This window comes from Ranitomeya variabilis, chromosome 4 (assembly GCF_051348905.1).
Source record: "Ranitomeya variabilis isolate aRanVar5 chromosome 4, aRanVar5.hap1, whole genome shotgun sequence".
NCBI classification, from domain to species: domain Eukaryota; kingdom Metazoa; phylum Chordata; class Amphibia; order Anura; family Dendrobatidae; genus Ranitomeya; species Ranitomeya variabilis.
The window spans coordinates 14,461,826-14,481,221 of NC_135235.1; the positions used below are offsets into that span (position 1 = coordinate 14,461,826).

General features: G+C 44.8%; 1 protein-coding gene across 1 annotated transcript in view; it reads right to left on the reverse strand.

The window, feature by feature from the left end:
• ACSL5 (acyl-CoA synthetase long chain family member 5) overlaps nucleotides 1–19,396 on the reverse strand; it is a 369,346-nt gene that overhangs the window by 149,656 nt on the left and 200,294 nt on the right. The window lies entirely within an intron of this gene.

Consider the following 19,396-nt stretch of genomic DNA (forward strand, 5'->3'; position numbering starts at 1 on the left):
GCTGCGGTTTTAGTCTGGAACCTCTGGAAGTTCCTATTCCTCTGAAGGGAATTGACTCTACACCATTGGCTATGAATAAACCGCAGTATTGGACACAAGTGACCATGCGCATGACTCCCGTTCATCAGGAGGTGATTCGCTTCCTTGTACTGTATAATTTACATGATGTACTAGTGCTTGGTCTGCCATGGTTACAAACTCATAATCCTGTCCTGGACTGGAAAACAATGTCTGTGTTAAGCTGGGGATGTCAGGGGGTTCATGATTATGCACCTCCGATTTCAATCGCTTCATCTACTCCTTCTGAGATCCCTGCGTTTTTGTCTGACTATAGGGATGTTTTTGAGGAGCCTAAGCTCAATTCGCTCCCTCCCCATAGAGAGTGTGACTGTGCTATAGAATTGATTCCTGGCAGTAAGTTCCCTAAGGGTCGTTTATTTAATCTGTCACTGCCAGAGCATACTGCTATGCGGAATTATATTAAGGAGTCCTTGGAAAAGGGACATATTCGTCCATCTTCGTCCCCTCTGGGAGCAGGTTTTTTTTTCGTGGCAAAAAAAGATGGTTCCCTGAGGCCTTGTATAGATTATCGCCTTCTGAATAAGATTACAGTCAAGTATCAGTATCCATTGCCATTATTGACTGATTTGTTTGCTCGCATTAAGGGGGCTAGGTGGTTCACTAAGATAGATCTTCGCGGTGCGTATAATCTGGTGCGGATAAAACAGGGTGATGAGTGGAAAACCGCATTTAATACGCCTGAGGGCCATTTTGAGTATTTGGTAATGCCTTTTGGACTCTCCAATGCTCCGTCAGTCTTTCAGTCCTTTATGCACAATATTTTCCGTGAATATCTGGATAAGTTTATGATTGTGTATTTGGATGATATTTTGGTGTTTTCTGATGACTGGGAGTCTCATGTTCTACAGGTCAGGAAGGTGTTTCAGGTTCTGCGGGCCAATTCTCTGTTTGTGAAGGGCTCAAAGTGTCTCTTCGGAGTCCAGAAGATTTCTTTTTTGGGGTACATTTTTTCTCCTTCTACTATTGAGATGGATCCCGTCAAGGTTCAGGCGATTTGTGACTGGACACAACCTACATCTGTTAAGAGCCTTCAGAAGTTCTTGGGGTTTGCTAATTTTTATCGTCGGTTCATTGCTAATTTTTCCAGTATTGTTAAACCTTTGACTGATTTGACTAAAAAGGGTGCTGATGTTGCTGATTGGTCTCCTGCGGCCGTGGAGGCCTTTCAGGAACTTAAGCGCCGGTTTTCTTCTGCTCCTGTGTTGTGTCAACCAGATGTTTCACTTCCTTTTCAGGTTGAGGTTGATGCTTCCGAGATTGGAGCGGGGGCGGTTTTGTCACAGAGAAGTTCTAATGGCTCGGTGATGAAGCCATGTGCATTCTTCTCTAGAAAATTCTCACCCGCCGAGCGCAATTATGATGTGGGTAATCGGGAGCTTTTGGCCATGAAGTGGGCATTTGAGGAGTGGCGTCATTGGCTTGAGGGTGCTAAACATCGTGTGGTGGTCTTGACTGATCACAAGAATCTCATTTACCTTGAGTCTGCCAGGCGTTTGAATCCTAGACAGGCTCGTTGGTCGTTGTTTTTTTCTCGTTTCAATTTCGTGGTTTCATACCTGCCAGGTTCAAAGAATGTGAAGGCAGATGCTCTTTCCAGGAGTTTTGTGCCTGACTCTCCTGGAGACTCTGGGCCTACTGGTATCCTTAGGGATGGGGTAATATTGTCCGCCGTATCCCCAGACTTGCGACGTGCATTGCAGGAGTTTCAGGTGGATAAACCGGATCGTTGTCCACCAGAAAGACTGTTTGTTCCGGATGATTGGACCAGTAGAGTCATCTCCGAGGTCCATTCTTCTGTGTTGGCTGGTCATCCTGGAATATTTGGTACTAGAGACTTGGTGGCCAGGTCTTTTTGGTGGCCTTCCTTGTCTAGGGATGTGCGTACCTTTGTGCAGTCTTGTGAAGTGTGTGCTCGAGCTAAGCCTTGCTGTTCTCGGGCCAGTGGGTTGTTGTTATCCTTGCCCATCCCGAAGAGGCCTTGGATGCACATTTCCATGGATTTTATTTCTGATCTCCCGGTTTCACAGAAAATGTCCGTTATCTGGGTTGTGTGTGACCGCTTTTCTAAGATGGTTCATTTGGTGCCCTTGCCTAAGTTGCCTTCCTCCTCTGAGTTGGTCCCTTTATTTTTTCAGAACGTGGTTCGTTTGCATGGGATTCCGGAGAATATCGTTTCTGACAGGGGATCCCAGTTTGTGTCTAGATTTTGGCGGACGTTTTGTGCCAAGATGGGCATTGATTTGTCTTTCTCGTCTGCATTCCATCCTCAGACGAATGGCCAGACGGAGCGAACTAATCAGACCTTGGAAACTTATTTGAGGTGTTTTGTTTCTGCTGATCAAGATGACTGGGTTGCTTTTTTGCCACTGGCCGAATTTGCTCTTAATAATCGGGCTAGTTCTGCCACGTTGGTCTCTCCTTTTTTTTGTAATTCGGGGTTTCATCCTCGTTTTTCCTCTGGTCAGGTGGAGTCTTCGGATTGTCCTGGAGTGGACGTGGTGGTGGACAGGCTGCATCAGATTTGGAACCAGGTGGTGGACAATTTGAAGTTATCTCAGGAGAAGACTCAGCAGTTTGCTAATCGCCGTCGCCGCGTGGGTCCCCGACTTCTTGTTGGGGATTTGGTGTGGTTGTCTTCTCGTTTTGTCCCTATGAAGGTCTCTTCTCCTAAGTTCAAGCCTCGGTTCATCGGTCCTTATAGGATCTAGGAGATTCTTAACCCTGTATCTTTTCGTTTGGATCTCCCAGCATCGTTTGCTATTCATAATGTGTTCCATCGGTCGTTGTTGCGGAGGTATGAGGTGCCCGTTGTTCCTTCGGTTGAGCCTCCTGCTCCGGTGCTGGTGGAGGGAGAATTGGAGTATGTTGTTGAGAAGATCTTGGATTCTCGTGTTTCCAGACGCAAACTTCAGTATTTGGTTAAGTGGAAGGGTTATGGTCAGGAGGATAATTCCTGGGTGGTCGCCTCCGATGTTCATGCGACTGATTTGGTCCGCGCCTTCCATAGAGCTCACCCTGATCGCCCTGGGGGTTCTCGTGAGGGTTCGGTGACCCCTCCTCAAGGGGTTGGGTACTGTTGTGGATTCTGTTTGTGGGCTCCCTCTGGTGGTTACTGCTGGTACTGGGTGACTTTGGTGGGTTGCGGCCTTTGGTTTCCACCTGTCCATCAGAGGCTGGGTGTTTCCTATTTTACCTGGCCTTTCTGTCATTCCCTTGCCGGCTATCAATGTATTCAGATGTGCTCTGTTTGGTTCCTGCCTACCTGCTCCCAGATCTTTCAGGATAAGCTAAGTGCTGATTTTCAGTTGTTGGTTTTTTTTTGTCCAGCTTGCTTATTATGTCTCTATGCTAGCTGGTAGCTCTAGTGGACTGAGGTTCTCCCCATGTGCCATGAGTTGGCACATGGGTTCTTGTAATCTCAGGATGGTTTTTTGATTAGGGTTTTTTGCTGACCGCTCAGACCCCTTTTGTATCGTTCTGCTTTCTAGTTTACAGCGGGCCTCAATTTGCTGAACCTATATATATCATCTCTATGTGTGTGCCTTCCTCTCATTTCACCGTCAATACATGTGGGGGGCAACTATACCCTTTGGGGTTCATTCCTCTGGAGGCAAGTGAGGTCTTTATTTTCTCTGCAGTACTAGTTAGCTCTTAGGCTGGTGCGTGGCGTCTAGAACCAACGTAGGCACGCTCCCTGGCTATCTCTAGTTGCGTTTGTCAGGCGTAGGGCAGCGGTCAGCCCAGGTTCCATCACCCTAGAGCTCGTCCGATATTTTGTATTACTTTGCTTGTCCCTTGCTATCCCTAGCCATTGGGATTCATGACACAGGTCGCTGCGCTCTTGAGTCTCTCTGTGTTTTCTTAGTGTTGTACGCACTGGTAGATCTGTGAAATATTGTAAATTGAAAGTGAAATCTGGTTGTGCCTCTCAATCCTAAGGCACCAATATATATGTTGGGTTGTCAGAACTTAGTGCGCCTCCATCATGTGATCCGGCTGCGTGGATCTGTGATGTATGCGGAGTTACTAATTCTCAGTGTAGAGAGGTCTGTTACAATTGTGAAGCAAGAAGACCCGGAGTTGTAGCCCCCACCTTTCCCTTGCTAAACGCTGACAGCAATTCCCCCGCTCCAAATACAGCCCCCCTTTCACAGCTGCAAGGACAGCAGCGTTTCTTATCAGCTCCAGCCCTCCCCACCTTACACAAATCCAGTCTCATGCTAAAATATCCCTTTTAACCCTGTCTGGGAATCTCTCTCCCCAGCCCCACCATGCAAATTCTCAGATCAAGAGCTTGTTTTAATTAGAGTAGATGACAGACCCAATAGATATACTCTTATAAAACCTATCCCTGTGGGACCTTTCCCTGAAGTTACTGCTCAGTTCGTAATCTTTTCTATATGTTCGGTAAATTTACTGGGGGCAGATTTATTATTACAGTTCTGCTCCAGGATATAATTCCAAGATGATGGTCAGATGGTCCTTGCGTTATATAACCCCTATGCAAATGAATATAAAGAGATGTGTATCCTACTTGCCCTTCCTACGGTTATGATGGTCCTGATAGACCCAGATTCTCCCCCAATAATGCCTGTAGAACCTGTAAAAGTGTTTCTCAAACCTGGTGCCCCTTTTTCTAAAGTCCATCAATACCCTTTGAAATATGATCAGGAGCAGTGTCTCAAGGGGCAAATACAAATGTTATTTGATAATGGTGTTCTGATACCCTGTGTTTCCCCATGTAACACACCCTTGTTTCCCGTTAAGAAAAAGACCCCACCCGGCCAACCCCCTGTGTACCGGCTGGTACAAGATCTACAGGCATTTAATGCAGTTACTGTTCCAGAAACTCCGGTGGTGCCTAAGCCACATACTCTTTTGTCCCAGATATCTCAGGATGCTGCTTGGTTCATAGTTATCGATCTTGCCAATGTCCTCTTCAGCATTCCATTACACCCAGATTGCCAGTTCTGTTTGCATTCATTTATCAGGGATGACAATTGACGTGGACAGTTATGCCAAAGGGGGGCCAGTCATAGCCCAAGAGTGTCAGGCCTACCTTGCCACTTATGGCCCCTTGCAACCAGGAGAGGCTATGGCCACCCCACACGATGTATATAGTATCCTTAACCAAGTACAATCTGGCCACATGTCCATGGCTAGACAGCTGCGACTTCAGTGTGCTATTCTCATGCCTACTAATGTGATTTAAAAAAAAAAAAAAAAGGTGCACTGTCCTAAACCCCGCTGCTCTTCTCCTAGTTCCTATGGATCCAAAGGGGGGAGGAGTAGGTGACATGAAAAAGGACACTAAAGGACACTTTTTCTTTCTAGAATGGATCCAGAGGAACAAGATTAGGTTTCCAAACCACATGATTGTCTAGAATTGATGTCTCAGGAAATGGCTGGTCTCTAGTGTGCCTATTCTAATGCTGATTTTGAGCTTTTTGTAGATGGATCCCGTCACCAAGATGACCAAGGATGCTACTGTACCAGATATGCTGTGGTCTCAGAACATGAGGTAATCAAGGCAGAGTCAATGCCGGCTCATATGTCTGCACAAGAAGCAGAGCAAACTAGCAGAAGGTAAGACTGTAAATATCTACACTGATTCCAGGTATGCTTTTGGCATTGCACACGGTTATGGGCCTATCTGGAGAGCCAGGGCTTTCCTGACAGCAAATGGCCACCCCATTAAACGTGCTGAGGCAGTCCAGCAACTTATGAATGCATTACAGCTTCCCACCTAAGCAGGCATCATAAAGGTAAAGGCACATACCAAAGGCACTGATGGATGGACAAAAGGGTAACGCACTGGCAGACCAGGCTGCCAAGAAAGCAGCAAGCACTCCTGTAGCCTCTCAAGTACATCACCTAGACACCCCACCATCTCCATTTGTGTTGAAAGACATCTTAGCCCGGTTACAAGAACAGGCAAGTAAGGAGGAGAAAAATAGGTGGCAAGAGATAGGGGCTTGCTCTGATACCGTCACTGGGCTATGGGGGAGGGGTGAAAAGGTCTGCCTACCACAGGTACTGTACCCAATGATGGCACAGGTTCTGCACGGGAATGTGCACCACTCGAAGACGGCCATGTGTGACACCCTACAGAAACAATGGATTGCCCCCGAGTTTTCCACCTGCGCAGAAAGGCAGGTACAGAGCTGCATGATATGTGCCACACATAATCAGGGTAGGACAGTGAAAACCCCATCCAAGCACACTCCCCGGCCCCTTTACCAATTCCAGAGACTGCAGATTGATTATATTCAGTTACCCAGGGTAGGGACGTATGAGTATGTGTTGGTCTGCATTGATTTATTTTCAGGTTGGCCAGAAGCCTACCCAGTTGCCAAAGCTACGGCTAAGACAACGGTGAAGAAACTGATGGCTGAGATCATATGCAGGTATGGAGTTCCTGAAGTCATTGAAAGCGATCAGGGTTCCCATTTTACTGGAGAGATCATGTCAGAGGTAATGGCAGCACTGGGGGTAAGTCAAGCATTGCATACTCCATACCATCCGCAGAGTAGTGGAAGAGTGGAGAGACTAAATGGAATTTTTAAGCTTAAAATCCAGAAGGCAATGGCAGAGACTGGTAAACCATGGACAGAATGCCTTCCTCTAGCTTTGTTTTCAGTAAGATATACCCCAAACAGGAAGACAGGACTGTCACCGTATGAGATTCTGTTTGGCAGGAGCCCCAATCTTGGATGTTTCTTTCCACAACAGTTGCAGCTCAAGTACCAGGACTTGACTAGCTATGTGCAGGCCTTACATGGACACCTTGCCAAAGTGCATTTAACTGTCTTCAGTTCTTTTCCAGACTCAGACAAGGATCCTGGACACCATCCCTTTGTGCCAGGAGACCTGGTGTATGTGAAAAAGTTTGTGCGCAGAGATTGTCTCCAGCCAATATTTGAAGGACCCCACACGGTGATCCTGGTCACCCCCACTGCAGTAAAACTTGAAGGAAAGAGCACCTGGATTCACGCTTCACACTGTAAAAGAGACCGAACCAGTGCTTAGTCACAGTAGTGACTGAAGGGAAATGTTGCTGTTGTTTTTGATCCTGGAAATGGGGGCCATCCTCGCCCCTACCTCTTCGGCCCCTATTGCAAACATAAGAATTCTGGTCCCACTATTCTCTGGGTAAACCTGACAGCCCCGGTGAATATCTGGCGATTTGATTTTTGTGATGTAGTCAAGTGCCCCGAGACTGAACGGGTGGTAGAGGGAATCATCCAGTTTTATATATGTGTTACCAGAAATGACAACGATAATTGTTATTATTGGACTGATGCTGCTTGGAATACAGGGGAAGATTGGGGATATAAACCTAGCGAAGCCACGTTCCCTAAGGATAGAACGGGTAGGAGTCTTAGTGAGAGAATGCATCTAACAGCCCTTCTGCAACCACCTAGAGGCTGTAAATGGGGTAAAAGTTGTCACCCCCTCCTCCTAAATCTCGAAAGCCCCCAATCTGCTGACCTGCAGACATTTGTACTGGGAAGGCATTCTAATTATGTATTTAGTAGTGGATACCATGGGAATTTAGGCCATATACAGCTCCAGTATATTAGTTTCAGACCAACCAAGGCCCCTGTTACCAGTACACCTAAAACAGGCCCAGGTGAGCGTTTGCAAAATGTAGTTAATGAAGTGATCCCCATTCCAGGTCTCAGTTGGCAAGAGGTTTTCTCCATAGAAACACAAACAGCCCCAAGGAAAAACCTGTGGTTAGAATGGGTGAGATACAATGTAAGAGTCCAGAACATCTCTGTAGGATGTATTGCTTGTGCTGCTGCGAATACACATCTCTACACACATGCATTGCTTTTCCCTGATGACAACACCACCGCCTGTGTCATGAATCGTTTGAAAGGTTTGAAGTCCACTGATTGTCCAGATTATGTCCTACTAATTCATAAGGAACTTAGACTAAAGGTCCCAGGAGAAGTAACCGTATTAGCTGACAATTACACCTGCTATAATTCCCACGACACCACAGGTACACCAGTAGGGATCTTCAAGACAAGTTTCTACAAAGGGAGCAGTTCTCTAGATACTGATTTGCTAACCAAACATACACATTATATGTATGACATTTATTGGTTATGTGGAGATGGTAAGCTCCGTCCTAGGTTGCCTAATGCCTGGATAGGCCAATGCACCCTTGTTAAACTAGCCATGCAGTTCAAAATTTTACCTTGGGATCCAAAGATACCTGATGAACCTACCAGAAAGAGGAGAAGTCTCGATCAGCTCCACATGAGTTATGAAGAAGATCCACTAGTATATATTGATGCCATTGGGGTGCCAAGGGGGGTGCCTGACCAGGTTAAAGCCCAGAACCAGATTTATGCCGGCATTGTTTCTATAATCCCACAGGTGCAGATTAATAAAAATGTTGAATGGATCAATTACATATATATATATATTACAGTGAACAAAGATTTGTCAATTATAGCTGTGATGCCTTTTAGGGTATAGTTGAGGACTTGGGCCCTAACACTTGTATGACCCGTGCTGCAACCCGACCTAAGAGAATTACACTGAATCCTGTCCAGACAAGATCACATGCAGTGACATAAGAAGCTGACACAGGATTGTGGTTGGTGGATACTGGAGACACTAACTTTTGGGAGTAGGCTGACAGTAATCCTTTTGGGAAGGAGCTGTAGACCAGCATGTCATGTCACTCCCACCACCAGAGAACCAACCACATCAGGTAGGGTAAGACAGATACAGGAGTATTATCCCTGGAGGCCCTCTGACTAGCTATGCAAAAGCAATTGGCTGACCCTGAGAACCAACCTTTCTCATTGTACAAATAAATAATGATAATATGATGGACGTATAAGTGCACCTAGGCAGGCCTAGGTAGTTAGTGAAAGCAATCCCGACTGGCACCTTCCTCAATCAAGAAGTAGACCCACCAGAGTACGATGGAACTGATCCAGGGGAGATCCCTAAGTATGTCCCCCTCAAGAGAGTAAACAAAACCCCCCATTCTCAGATGATGCTAAGAGATTTAGTTTAGGGACAGTGGGAGAACTCCATGTGAAGTTAGTGAAGGGTTCAGCTGCCTAGAGGCCTCTCGCTAGGGGAGAGTTTCTGAGGTGTCTGGATGAAGAAATCCACCTCCCTTTTTCCCATCACATGGACAGTCTCGAAGGATCTTTCTTTAGGGGAAAAACTTAGTATTTAGGGGGGATTGTCAAGGTGAAAATATATTTTCTTATATACTTTTTGTACTGCTATACTCTTATACTGTGAAACAATAACTTTTTCCTATGCTTGCAGATATAACTGTATTTAAAATGGCTGCCAGTATTCACCTTTATCTTTGTCATGTATGTAATACTAAAACTTGTTTTTTTGGTGTATTTCTGTGTGTATTAGGAAATTCTGCACTAGGATAACTAGTGATGAAACCAAAAGTGTTGCCACCCCTGCTCTTCTCTACACTGATTTCACAAAGTTATCTGATGAAGATGTTGAAGCCAAGCGCATGGCTATCTTCAAAAGATCCCCACTATTGTTATCAATAATTGTTATTCGTAAATTCTAGTATACAAGGGGGACGGGTACGCCGCAACAGCCATGGCTGGTAACATGGCACCAGCCATGTGAAGACCAGTACCCCTCGAGCTTAGAGCTTGGGATAGTATCTCTGATGCTGGACATTAATTAACAAAATTTATCTAGGGGGGAATGTGAAGGAAGAAATTAAGAAAGAATCTCCATTTTGTGCTTTTCGACTCCATTTTGTTGTTTTGATATAAATTTTGTTAGTAGGCTAAAGGTTACAGCTGTTATGAGATTTTGATGAGACCTTGATTGTTGCAACCTCGGTAGAACATGAGACTGAGGGTGTATTGTTCTACAAAACTTTGACGCACAGATTGTTCCTGCATTCTTATAGGCTAAGAACCGTGAGCGTGTTCTTATGCTGATTGGTTGAAGTGTAATTTCTATGACTGTGATAAAGTCATACAGAATAAACGGGGGCTAGAGATCTGCTCGATCCCCCATACAGAGACACACGTCTCCGTCTGGTCATTTTCAGTTGCCGGCAACACTTTATATATTAATTTGGAAATCACTGGGTTAACCGTGAAGGATCACTTTAAATCCTCCCTCAACAGAAGAACACAGGTACAGTTCTTGTTAAGGTCAGAAGTGGCAGGCCAAGAAAAACATCAGAAAGGCAGAGAAGAAGAATGGTGAGATCAGTCAAGGACAATCCTCAGACCACCTCCAGAGAGCTGCAGCATCAACTTGCTGCAGATGGTGTCACTGTGCATCGGTCAACTATACAACGCACTTTGCACAAGGAGAAGCTGTATGGGAGAGTGATGCGAAAGAAGCCGTTTTTGCAAGCACGCCACAAACAGAGTCGGCTGAGGTATGCAAAAGCACATTTGGAGAAGCCAATTTCTTTTTGGAAGAAGGTCCTGTGGACTGATGAAACCAAGATTGAGTTGTTTGATAATACAAAAAGGCGTTATGCATGGCGGCAAAAAAACACAGTGCGTTGCATAGTTGACCGATGCACAGTGACACCATCTGCAGCGAGTTGATGCTGCAGCTCTCTGGAGATGGTCTGAGGATTGTCCTTGACTGATCTCACCATTCTTCTTCTCTGCCTTTCTGATGTTTTTCTTGGCCTGCCACTTCTGGCCTTAACAAGAACTGTACCTGTGTTCTTCCATTTCCTTACTATGTTCCTCACAGTGGAAATTGACAGGTTAAATCTCTGAGACAGCTTTTTGTATCCTTCCCCTGAACAACTATGTTGAATAATCTTTGTTTTCAGATCATTTGACAGTTGTTTTGAGGAGCCCATGATGCCACTCTTCAGAGGAGATTCAAACAGGAGAACAACTTGCAAGTGGCCACTTTAAGTAGCTTTTCTCATGATTGCATACACCTGGCTATGAAGTTCAAAGCTCAATGAGGTTACAAAACCAAAAAAAGTGCTTTAGTAAGTCAGTAAATGTAGGTAGGAGTATTTAAAACAAGAAAATGATAAGGGTGCCCATACTTATGCACCTGTCAAATTTTGTTTGAATGCAGATTGCACATTTTCTGTTAGTACAATAAACCTCATTTCAAGGCAGAAACATTACTGTGTCCAACAGTTATTAGATATATGAAACTGAAATAGCTGTTGCAAAAAAAACTATTTTTATAAAACATTAAGCTTAAGATTAATAGGGGTGCCCACACTTTTTCATATGACTGTATATTGTCACTGGTGATCACTGTATTACCTGTACATTGACACTATATACAGAGCTCCTGTGTATAATGTCACCGGTGATTTCTGTATTACCTGTACACTATACACTGTATACAGAGCTCCTGTGTATAATGTCACTGGTGATCACTGTATTACCTGTACACTCACACTATATACAGAGCTCCTGTGTATAATGTCACTGGTGATCACTGTATTACCTGTACACTGACACTATATACAGATCTCCTGTGTATAATGTCACCGGTGATTACTGTATTACCTGTACACTATACACTGTATACAGAGCTCCTGTGTATAATGTCACTAGTGATCACTGTATTACCTGTACACTCACACTATATACAGAGCTCCTGTGTATAATGTCACTGGTGATCACTGTATTACCTGTACACTGACACTATATGCAGAGCTCCAGTGTTTAATATCACTGGTGATCACTGTATTACCTGTTGTGTATCCGCTTTTTGGGCTCCCCTGGTGGTTGCTGGTGGTACTGGTGACTTGTTTGCACTTTGCTGCTTCTGTTCACCTGCTTCCATCAGTGTTTGGGAGTTTCCTATTTAGCCTTGCTCTCCAGTCATTTCCTTGCCGGTCATCATTGTAACCAGAGCCTTCGGTTGCATGTTCCTGCTACCAGTCTGCTGATCAGCTAAGTGGACTTTGTCCTTTTGTTTTGTACCTTTTGTCCAGTTTGCAGTTTTTGTAATTCTCTGTAGCTGGAAGCTCTTGCGGGCTGAAATTGCCACTCCTGTGTCATGAGTTGACACAGGAGTCTTAAAGTAATTTCAGGATGGTTTTTGAAAGGGTTTTCAGTTGACCGTGAAGTCCTCTTTTGTATCCTTCTGCTATCTAGTAAGTGGACCTCTCTTTGCTAAATCTACTTTCATACTGTGTATGTCTTTTCCTCTTAATTCACCGTTATTACATGTGGGGGGCTGCTATCATCTTTTGGGGTATTTCCCTAGAGGTAAGCCAGGTCTGTTTCTTCCTCTACCAGGCGTAGTTAGTCCTCCGGCTGGCGCGTGGCATATAGGAAGCCGTAGGTATGCTCCCTGGCTACTGTTAGTTGTGTGGTAGATTTAGCTCACGGTCAACTCGAGTTTCCATCACCCGAGAGCTCGTTCGTTACTTATATGTTTCTTACGTTCCCTTGCCATTGGGAACCATGACAGTATGACCGGCCTGTGTTAAACTTATTGGCAGAAGAAAGGAGAGAAAAAAGAAGTCTGTAAATTTTTTTTTTTTTTCTTTTTTTGCCCTTTTTCCTCTATGCTTGCTCCATAGTTGGATCAGTTGTATTTCAGCTTTAATTACAGCCTTTGCCTTTCTCTCCTTATAATCCTTGAATGGCTCTGAGCTCACCTGTTTAAAGATGGATCCTCAGAGTTTGGCTGCAGGTTTAAATAATCTTGCTACGAAGGTTCAAAATTTACAAGATTTTGTTATACATGCTCCTATTTCTGAACCTAAAATCCCTACACCAGAGGTGTTTTCCGGAGATAGATCTCGGTTTTTGAATTTCAAATATAATGGTAAATTATTCCTTTCTCTCAGACCTCACTCCTCAGGAGATCCTGTCCAGCAGGTTAAGATTGTAATCTCTTTGCTGCGAGGTGACCCTCAAAATTGGGCATTTTCATTGGCACCAGGGGATCCTGCGTTGCTCAATGTGGATGCGTTTTTCCTGGCTTTAGGGTTGCTTTATGAGGAACCTAATTTGGAGATTCAAGCTGAAAAAGCTTTGATAGCCCTATCTCAAGGGCAAGATGAAGCGGAGATATACTGGCAAAAATTTTGTAGGTGGTCTGTGCTTACTCAGTGGAATGAGTGCGCCTTAGCGGCAAATTTCAGAGAGGGCCTTTCTGATGCCGTTAAAGATGTTATGGTCGGGTTCCCTGCGCCTACAGGTCTGAATGAGTCCATGACAATGGCAATTCAGATTGATCGGCGTTTGCGGGAGCGCAAACCCGTGCACCATTTGGCGGTATCTTCTGAAGAGACGACAGAGAAAATGCAATGTGACAGAGTTATGTCCAGAAGCGAGCGGCAGAATTATAGGCGTAAAAATGGGTTATGCTTCTATTGTGGTGATTCTGCTCATGTTATATCGGCATGCTCTAAGCGTACTAGGAAGGTTGACAAGTCCATTTCAATTGGCACTTTACAGTCCAAATTTATTTTGTCTGTAACCTTGATTTGTTCATTATCAGTTATTACCGTGGATGCCTATGTGGACTCTGGCGCCGCTCTGAGTCTTATGGACTGGTCCTTTGCCAGGCGCTGTGGGTTTGATTTAGAGCCTCTGGAAGTCCCTATACCTCTGAAGGGTATTGATTCTACACCTTTGGCTTGTAATAAACCACAGTTCTGGACGCAAGTGACTATGCGTATGACTCCAGACCATCAGGAGGTGATTCGCTTCCTTGTGTTGTACAATTTACATGATGTTTTGGTGCTTGGATTACCATGGTTACAGTCTCATAACCCAGTCCTTGACTGGAAGGCTATGTCTGTGTTAAGCTGGGGATGTCGGGGGGCTCATGGGGACACTCCTATGGTGTCCATTTCGTCATCTATTCCATCTGAGATTCCGGCATTTTTGTCTGATTATCGTGATATTTTTGAAGAGCCTAAGATTGGTTCACTCCCTCCTCACAGGGATTGTGATTGCGCCATAGATCTGATTCCTGGCAGTAAATTTCCAAAGGGTCGTTTGTTTAACCTATCTGTACCTGAACATGCTGCTATGCGCGAGTATATTAAGGAGTCCCTGGAAAAGGGACATATTCGTCCTTCTTCATCACCTTTAGGAGCCGGTTTTTTCTTTGTCTCTAAAAAGGATGGCTCTCTGAGGCCTTGTATTGATTATCATCTCCTGAATAAAATTACAGTCAAATATCAGTATCTGTTGCCTTTGCTGACTGATTTGTTTGCTCGCATAAGGGGGGCTAAGTGGTTCTCTAAGATTGATCTTCGTGGGGCGTATAATTTGGTGCGAATTAAGCAGGGGGATGAGTGGAAGACCGCATTTAATACGCCTGAGGGCCATTTTGAGTATTTGGTAATGCCTTTCGGCCTTTCTAATGCACCTTCTGTCTTTCAGTCCTTAATGCATGATATTTTCCGTGAATATTTGGATAAATTTATGATTGTGTACTTGGATGATATTTTGATTTTTTCTGATGACTGGGAGTCTCATGTTCAGCAGGTCAGGAGGGTTTTTCAGGTTTTGCGGGAGAATTCTTTGTGTGTAAAGGGTTCAAAGTGTGTTTTTGGGGTTCAAAAAATTTCATTTTTGGGGGTATATTTTTTCCCCTTCTTCTATTGAGATGGACCCTGTCAAGGTTCGGGCTATTTACGACTGGACGCAGCCTACTTCTCTGAAGAGTCTCCAGAAATTCTTGGGCTTTGCTAATTTTTATCGTCGATTTATAGCTGGTTTTTCTGGCGTTGCTAAACCTCTGACGGATTTGACTAAAAAGGGTGCTGATGTTGCCAATTGGTCCCCTGCTGCCGTGGAGGCCTTTCGGGAGCTTAAGCGCCGCTTTTTGTCTGCCCCTGTGTTGCGCCAGCCTGATGTTTCTCTTCCCTTTCAGGTTGAGGTCGATGCTTCCGAGATCGGAGCGGGGGCGGTTTTGTCGCAGAAAAGTTCCGACTGCTCAGTGATGAGACCTTGTGCGTTCTTTTCGCGAAAATTTTCGGCCGCCGAGCGAAACTATGATGTTGGTAATCGGGAGCTTTTGGCCATGAAGTGGGCATTTGAGGAGTGGCGTCATTGGCTTGAGGGTGCCAGACATCAGGTGGTAGTTTTGACTGATCACAAGAATTTAATTTACTTGGAGTCTGCCAGGCGCCTGAATCCTAGACAGGCTCGTTGGTCGTTGTTCTTTTCCCGGTTTAATTTTGTGGTCTCGTACTTACCGGGTTCTAGGAATGTGAAAGCAGATGCTCTTTCTAGGAGTTTTGAGCCTGACTCTCCTGGGAATTCTGAACCTGCTGGTGTCCTTAAGGATGGAGTGGTTTTGTCTGCTGTCTCTCCAGATTTGCGACGTGCTTTGCAAGAATTTCAGGCGGATAGACCTGATCGTTGTCCGTCTGGTAGACTGTTTGTTCCTGACGAATGGACCACTAGAGTCATCTCGGAAGTTCATTCTTCTACTCTGGCAGGTCATCCGGGAATTTTTGGCACCAGAGATTTGGTGGCTAGATCCTTCTGGTGGCCTTCCCTGTCTCGAGATGTGCGTGTTTTTGTGCAGTCTTGCGATGTGTGTGCTCGGGCCAAGCCTTGTTGTTCTAGGGCTAGTGGGTTGTTGTTGCCCTTGCCTATTCCGAAGAGGCCTTGGACGCACATCTCTATGGACTTTATCTCGGATCTCCCTGTTTCTCAGAAGATGTCTGTCATCTGGGTGGTGTGTGACCGTTTTTCTAAAATGGTTCATTTGGTGCCATTGCCTAAGTTGCCTTCCTCATCTGAGTTGGTCCCTCTGTTTTTTCAAAATGTGGTTCGCTTGCATGGTATTCCGGAAAACATCGTTTCTGACAGGGGTACCCAGTTCGTGTCTAGATTTTGGCGGGCAGTCTGTGCCAGGTTGGGCATTGATTTGTCCTTTTCGTCTGCATTCCATCCTCAGACCAATGGCCAGACGGAGCGAACTAATCAAACTTTGGAGACTTATTTGAGGTGTTTTGTGTCTGCGGATCAGGATGATTGGGTTGCCTTTCTGCCGTTGGCGGAGTTTGCTCTTAATAATCGGGCTAGTTCTGCCACTTTGGTTTCTCCTTTCTTTTGCAATTCAGGGTTTCATCCGCGTTTTTCATCTGGTCAGGTTGAATCTTCGGATTGTCCTGGAGTGGATGCGGTGGTGGATCGGTTGCATCGGATTTGGGGACAAGTGGTGGATAATTTGGAATTGTCCCAGGAGAGGACTCAGCAGTTTGCTAACCGTCGTCGTCGTGTTGGTCCCACCTTCGCGTTGGGGACTTGGTGTGGTTGTCTTCCCGTTTTGTCCCTATGAGGGTTTCTTCTCCCAAATTTAAGCCTCGGTTCATCGGTCCTTATAGGATTTTGGAGATTCTTAACCCTGTTTCCTTTCGTTTGGACCTCCCGGCATCTTTCGCTATCCATAATGTGTTCCATCGGTCGTTGTTGCGGAGATATGAGGTACCGGTGGTTCCTTCTACTGAACCTCCTGCTCCTGTGCTGGTGGAGGGTGAATTGGAGTACGTCGTAGAGAAGATCTTGGACTCCCGTATTTCCAGACGGAGACTTCAATATCTGGTTAAATGGAAAGGCTATGGTCAGGAAGATAATTCTTGGGTAACTGCCTCTGATGTTCATGCCTCGGATTTGGTTCGTGCCTTTCATAGGGCTCATCCAGATCGCCCTGGCGGTTTTTGTGAGGGTTCGGTGCCCCCTCCTTAAGGGGAGGGTACTGTTGTGTATCCGCTTTTTGGGCTCCCCTGGTGGTTGCTGGTGGTACTGGTGACTTGTTTGCACTTTGCTGCTTCTGTTCACCTGCTTCCATCAGTGTTTGGGAGTTTCCTATTTAGCCTTGCTCTCCAGTCATTTCCTTGCCGGTCACCATTGTAACCAGAGCCTTCGGTTGCATGTTCCTGCTACTAGTCTGCTGATCAGCTAAGTGGACTTTGTCCTTTTGTTTTGTACCTTTTGTCCAGTTTGCAGTTTTTGTAATTCTCTGTAGCTGGAAGCTCTTGCGGGCTGAAATTGCCACTCCTGTGTCATGAGTTGACACAGGAGTCTTAAAGTAATTTCAGGATGGTTTTTGAAATGGTTTTCAGTTGACCGTGAAGTCCTCTTTTGTATCCTTCTGCTATCTAGTAAGTGGACCTCTCTTTGCTAAATCTACTTTCATACTGTGTATGTCTTTTCCTCTTAATTCACCGTTATTACATGTGGGGGGCTGCTATCATCTTTTGGGGTATTTCCCTAGAGGTAAGCCAGGTCTGTTTCTTCCTCTACCAGGCGTAGTTAGTCCTCCGGCTGGCGCGTGGCATATAGGAAGCCGTAGGTATGCTCCCTGGCTACTGTTAGTTGTGTGGTAGATTTAGCTCACGGTCAACTCGAGTTTCCATCACCCGAGAGCTCGTTCGTTACTTATATGTTTCTTACGTTCCCTTGCCATTGGGAACCATGACAATTACCTGTACACAGACAGTATAAACAGAGCTCCTGTTTATAATGTCACTGTTGATCCCTGTATTACCTGTACACTATATACAGAGATCCTGTGCATAATGTTACTGGTGATCACTGTATTAGCTTATCAGTGACATTGTGCACAGGAGCTCTGTATATAGTGTATAGCGTACAGCGTGAAGCTAATACAGTGAACAACAGTGACATTATACACAGGAGTTATGTATGTAGTATATAATGTCACCAGTGATCACTGTATTACCTATACACTATACACAGAGCTCCTGTGTATACTGTCACTGGTGATTTCTGTATTACCTGTACACTACACTGTATACAGAGCTCCTGTGTATAATGTCAGTGATCACTATATTACCTGTACACTATATACTATATGCAGAGCTCCTGTGTATAATATCACTGGTTGTTATTGTATTACCTGTACGTTATATACTATATACAGAGCTCCTTTGTATAATGTCACTAATGATCAATGCATTACCTATACTCTATACACTATATACACAGCTCCTGCGTATAATGTCACCAATGATCACTGTATTACCTGTACTCTATACACAATATACAGAGCTCCTATGTATAATGTCACTAATGACATCTCCTAGTGCATCCTCACCCATCCCCTGTAGACTGTGAGCCTTTGCAGGCAAGGTCCTCTCTCCTTCTGTACTTGTGTATGCCTTGTTTTTTGCTCATGTTTATTGTACTTGTCTATATTTGCCCCTTTTCACATGTAAAGCTCCATGGAATAAATGGCACTATAAAAATGTCTACTACTAACAATAATGATCATTGCATTACCTATACACCATACATACATAGGAGCTCTGTATATAGTGTATAGTGTACAGATAATGCATTGATCATTAGTGACATTATACAGAGGAGTTCTGTATATAGTGTATAGAGTACAAGTAATACAGTGATCATTGGTGACATTATACACTGGAGCTCTATATAGTGTGTAATGTCACTGGTGATCACTGTAATAACTGTACATTATATATAGAGTTCCTGTGTATAATGTCACTGGTGATCACTGTATTAACTGTGTATAAGATATATACTATATACAGAGCTCCTGTGTATAATGTCATTGGTGGTAATATTGATGTTAGTGCTGTTTATTTTTTTAACTGATCAGTGTGATGGTATTATTCGGTCACTATGTGGTCTAGTCACATTATATTTCCCTCTTGCATGTGGTATTATTGTTATATTAGTCTCGGCATAGTGGGTTGTTGTGTATGAAGGCTACTTGTTCTCTCTGATATCAGTAAGGAGACAACTATTTCCGTTAGAGATTACATGGAACTTGACAGCTTCCCAATGTCCCACAGAGGCCATTTCTTTATCATACTATTTTTATTGCTTCCAAATTTTGTTTTGTTCCATCCATTTCCATAAAATCATTTATTTAATTTGTCCAAGATTATGAATATTAGCGGGTGATTAGTCAGTGGGGTGTTTTCAGTGCCGGTGTCAGCACCTGGTGCACTCGGGCAAGTGCCGGGGCCCTGAGCAGGCGGGGGACCCACTCGCCGTCGGGGACACCAGCGCGCTATGGGGGCCCAGTGTCTGTACCAGTGCCTTCGCCCACAAGTGGGCCCCCTCCGCTTGCTCTGGGCTTCGTCAGTTTTGATACTCCACCCTCCACCGTTGGACTGGGGTGCTAAGGGCCACCAGTAACATCACTTCCAGGGCCCCACGAATCAATTACATGCAAATATGACTTTATCCTCATCCACAAATTTCTATAGCAATAAACTTGGTTGATTGTAAATTAATAGGATGTGGCTTTTGTCTGTATATATGGAGTGCGGTGCCTTACTCCTGCACAGGGCCCACCAGAGGATTCTCCTGCTCTC